Raw genomic sequence first — 5,557 nt, 5'->3', positions numbered from 1 at the left:
ACCCATTACTAGATACAAAAAACACCAGCCCTCGCCCATTCTTATTTCTTCTCTACTGTCCCATTCCCTCACCCCACATGCTAGATTATTTATAAGCAAGTCTAAGAAATTACATCACTTCATCTGAAAGTGTGTCAGTATCTCTAATATAGAAGGACAGGTAGCATGTAACTACAACACCACCATCACACCTAGATTAACACTAATTCTTTGATATCATCAAATATTCAGTTGATGTTCAAATTTCCCCAGTTGTCTCATAAATACTTTTTCACAGTTGGTTTGTATAGATCATGACCCCTGCCTTTTTTTCTTGCAATTTATTTGTTGGAAGAACTAGAGCATTTGTCAGCAGTGTCATTTAGCATGTGCTTCTGTACCTAGTATCTCCTACACGCTGGTAGCTAGATGTAGATTTGGGTTTGTTTGGGGGGGCAAGAATACTTCATAGCCGGTGTTGTACACTCCCACCAGAAGGCACATAGTGTCTGCTTGTCTTTCTTTTTGTAATTTTAGCAGCCACTGGTGATCTCTGCCTAGATCCATTTCATTAGGTGTTGCAAAGTGGTGGTCATTTATCACTCCTTCCTTATTTATCAGCTGGATACTTCTATGAAATCTTCCCTGATCAACTCTTTGGTTGCCCTAAGGCATATCTGTACAGGAAAGGCTGGCTAAATTCTTCATTTTTTCCTTTTATTTATGTTTTCCAAATTATGAGTTGGTTCTCCAACATCCTCCAAAAGATCATACGGTATTTGTTTTAGTGTCATGATGAACTCATGAATTTTAGCATATTTAATATATCTCACCCCACTGTCATTGTTTCTCTTCTTATTGATCAAATTGTTCCTGTTTTTGCAGTTGGTTCTTGAATCTTTGAATGCACCCTCACTTTCCGGTATGAAAACATACTCAGGTATAATAACCACTTCCTGCACTAGATCTGGAATCTACCATTTCACCAATGGTCCCTGGTTCTTTTCACTGAGAAACGTCATCAAGATGCCATAAAGTGAACATCAACTTGTAGCTATGGGTTGGTCATTGTTTCTAGACCTTTTCAATGAACAAGGAGAGAAATTTTTTGTAGTTCTTTTGGTCCTTAGGGTATATCCCACAAGGGATGTCCAGTCACATTCCTTTGTCTTATAGTCCCTTGAAATAACTTCTCCATGCTTGGCTAAGCCACCAGCTCACTACACATGTAGAGTCATTTGTTTTCATTTTGATTTTGATGTTTAGAGATTACATTTTTATTTTTTATTTAATTTTGTAATTGTATAAATATTTACATCATTCCAAAATTAAATCTGTAAACAAAGTATATTTAGGGAAGTCTAGCTTCTACCATGTTCCCTCCAGTCTGTTCCCTCCCTCCCTTTGTAGGCAACCATTTTATTTCATGGTTTATTAATGAATTTTTTAAAATAAATAAAAATGCATATACATTCATATACCCCATTTCTTAGATAAGTGTTAGTATACTATGCACACTTTTCTCTACCTTGCTTTTCTCACTAAACATCATATCTTGTAGGTCATTCTTTAGCATTATTTAGAATTACTATTCTTACAGCTGCATAATACTCCATGATGTGGCAGTATCATAGTTTATTCAGTCAGCCCATTATTGACGGACAGCCTTTCGCAGTTACAAATGGTACCACAATGATTCGCTTTATGCCTGTATCTTTTTTGAATTTTTGCTAGCCTATAGCAGGATTTCAATTTTTTGAAACTTGACTCCAGAAAACGTAGTGATCGTTACAAGCTGTCGGGAGCGAGGGTGCCCAAAAGCAAGCCTCACCCCTGTGGGGAGGGCGCTAGGTTTATTTTTATTTCTGAGAGGAGCAGCCACTGCAACTGTCAATCATTATGGCAGAAAACTAATCTGGAGATGATATATGGGTACCTGCAGTGGGGAGGGAACCTGAGGCTCCATGAAAAAGAAAGCCAGTAGAGGAACCATTGGAGAAAATGAGAATGAGATGGACCTCAACCAGAATTACCCAGTTTAGGAAGTGGCCTTGGCAGTGCCAGATGGGGACTCAGGTGGAGGAACTCGGATCTGTGGTCTTTGAGAATAGCCCAATAATTAATCTTAACTTTCTCTGTGTTCAATGTCTCTTATCTCAAAGTCTTCAGTTTTGTGAAATGTTGCAGCACTATCTTAGTTATGCTATGGGGAATTCAGAGTCAAGCCTGTATGTATGATTGGAATGTACTGATAAAGCAGAGAGTAGCCATCCGTCCTTATGCCGTGCCCCCAAGGCAGCAGGGTAGCAGCAGGAGCAGCTCGAGGGAACAGAGTGGCTCATGATTCCAGGAAGTCAGTGAATGCTAATCCTATAGAAATCCTTGTGACACAGAGAATGGTGTCATCGATTTAAGAGATGGTCCAGGTTGGGTCCTTATCAGCCTGTTGAGTGGAGTCAGACTTCCTGACGAAGGATGGCCACAGAAAAGGCACATAGATGGATAGAAACTAATTCTCAAGAGGTCTTTTCTTTTAAGTAGAAAAAGACCATTGTGTGTTGACTAAGGAAATATTAATGATATAACATTAAGTGATTAATAAGCGGCTACAAAACAAGGAGTCCAGTACCATTTTTCTAATTAACCATTTATAAAATGTAAAATATTGATTTCTGGTGTGTAAATAGACACATCAAAATGGAAATAATAGCAATAAACTTAGAATGGGTGATGAGATCATGGGTAATTATTTTTCTTTGTATTTTTCTTTGTTTTTGAAAGATTTTTATATTAAAATGTTATTTTGAAATAAAAATAAAAATACCTAACTCAAAAAAACGGGCAAGGCAAGGGAATTAATAGGCAATATAGAAATGAAGAAATATGAATGGGCAAGTAACTTCGGAAAAGACTATTCAAACACACTTGTTATAAAAGAAATTCAATGTAAAAGAACAGCAAGATGTCAGTTTAATTATCAATTAATGATTTTTAAAAATTAGTCCAATACTTGGTATTGCTAAGAATGTAGAGAAAACAGCTTATGTACAATGTTGGTAGGAAGCTAAATTGTTGCTATCTTTTCTGGAAGGAAATTTGAAATTGTTTATCATTCTCCTTACAATGGTCATATCCGAAGTAATTGAACTTCCACAAATTATTCTAAATAAAAAATTAGGTATTTGTATAATGATATGTTTAAGAGTATTTATTATAGTCATTTATAATACCAAAAATGATTAAAATGTACGTGTCTAAAAGGTTAATATTCTTCAGGTAATTAAAATAATGACCTTCAAGAATAGTTACGAACATGGGGAAAAGTTCATTATACATTGTTGAGTGGAAAGGCAGATCACAAAATAGTATATCTAGTATGATTACAGTTTTATTCATAAAACTGTGTGCGTGTGTGTGTAAATGTGTAACAATGTGTGTGTGGTAAAATGTTAACAGTGATTGAATATAGAAGGATATTTGGGTTTTCTCCATAGACATTGTTGAATTTTTAAATGTTCCATAATGATCATACAATATACATACACATAAACAGACACATTTATAGAATCAGGACATTTTGTTGAAGGAAATGTTATTTTAAAAGTAAAGCAAGGTTAAAACTATTATATATAGAATGGATAAACAACAAGGTCCTACAGTATAGCACAGGGAACTATATTCAATATCCTGTAATAAAGCATAATAGAAAAGAATGTGAAAAAGAACATATATGTATGTATAACTGAATCACTTTGCTGTACACCAGAAACTAACACAACATTGTAAATCAACTATACTTAAATAAAATAAATTTTTTTAAAAAGTTAAAGCAAGGTTTGGTAGTGGCAGTTTACAGAGAAGTAATGGGAGGTAGCTAGAATTATTCATCATCCTGTAAAAAGAACCAGGGCTTTTTAGAGAAATGGCTGATTCTAGGGCTAAGGCAGAAAATATACAAAATGAACCTAGAATATCTTATAGTACCAGAAAATAAGGAAGTACTCAAAATGAATGAATAAACCCACAGTGATGGGAGTATGTCAAAGAAGCCAACTGAAAAAGCTTCCAATAGCCAAAGCTGGAACAATTTGAGTAACAAAATTAATTTAGTAGTATTGGATCATATCCAAAGTATAAAATAAATATTCATGAGTCAAATACTAATATAAATGAATGATTGAATAAATAAATAAATGAGTTAGAAGAGACAAATTTTCCTATGCAGAAGAATTCCAAATAATTTATGTAAATACTCCACACTCAAGGAGGTGGAGCATAACACCCCACTCCTTAGGTGTGAGCTGCATGTAGTGAATTCCTTCCAAAGAGCACAGTATGGAAAGGGGTGGGGGAGACTAATTTTAGAGTGGAGAAACCTGACAAACACAACCTCAGCCAGGTGATCAAGACCAAGGTCAAATAGTGATAAGTTGTGCTGACAGTATGTACCCTTGATATGATGTGACGAAAATGGCACTCTACTCCTGTAGTCTTCTTCTCAAAAACCAAAGACCCCCTTCTAATCAAGAGGAAGTTATCAGGCAAATCCCAACTGAGGGACATTCTACAAAATATCCAACCAGTACTCCTCAAAAGCTCATCAAAAACAAGGAAAGTCTGAGAAACTGTCACAACCAAGAAGAGTCTAAGGAGATATGATGACTAAATGTAATGTGGTAACTTGGATGGGATCTTGGAACAGAAAAAAATGGTATTAGTAAAAATTAAGGTCATGTAAATCAAGTATGGCCTTTACTTAATAGTAATGTATCAGCATTAGTTGCTAATTGTGATAAATGTACCATACCAATGTAAAGTGTTAATAATAGGGGAAACTAGGTGAGAAGTATATAAGAACTCTCTGTACTATCTCTGCAGTTTTTTTGTGAATATAAAACTATTCTAAGAAATAAAGTTTATTTTTTAAAGCAAAGTTCTGTAACAAAATACAATAAAAGCACTTTCAGAAATTATCTCTGCAGGGCTCTGAAGGAGGCCATTAAAGACAAGGTTTTTTCTGGAGAAAAACTTTATTATATTGATTTCAATTAACAGCATATCTAAAAATATACACTAAGAGGAGGAATATTTTTCTTTTCATTAAGATAAGAGTGAAACATTACATTTTCCTGAACATATAGATGTCCATAAGCCTGTAATTTCACTCTACTTTATCACAAAGTAAGAGGGAAAGTAGTGAATTCATCTGAGGAAAAGGCACACCTAAACAACAAGAAACCTGGAAAGAGGAGGGATCCAGGGAAGAACTTGCCTCTGAAGATGAGCTACTCCATAATTCAGAAGAAAACTGAAAGTTTTCCTGTTGGGATTCTCAAAGGACAAAAAAACAAAAAAATAGGCTCTATAAATGATGATCAGAGTATCCTAAGAAAAGATAAAGATGAATAGGCAAAAGAAAAAAATAAAAAGGGAAATGAGTGACACAAAAGATTTCAAGGAAATTTAAAATGTTGTAGAAGAATTAAAATCAACATTACAGACAATAAGTGATAGTACGTGATGTGGACAGCAAACTTAAGAATACCTCCCGGAATTTAGAATAAAAGGACAAAGAGAT

The sequence above is a fragment of the Stenella coeruleoalba genome (genome assembly GCF_951394435.1).
Source record: "Stenella coeruleoalba genome assembly, chromosome: 20".
Classification (NCBI taxonomy): domain Eukaryota; kingdom Metazoa; phylum Chordata; class Mammalia; order Artiodactyla; family Delphinidae; genus Stenella; species Stenella coeruleoalba.
The sequence above is the reverse complement of the archived record's forward strand: the minus strand, read 5'-3'. Positions refer to the sequence as shown.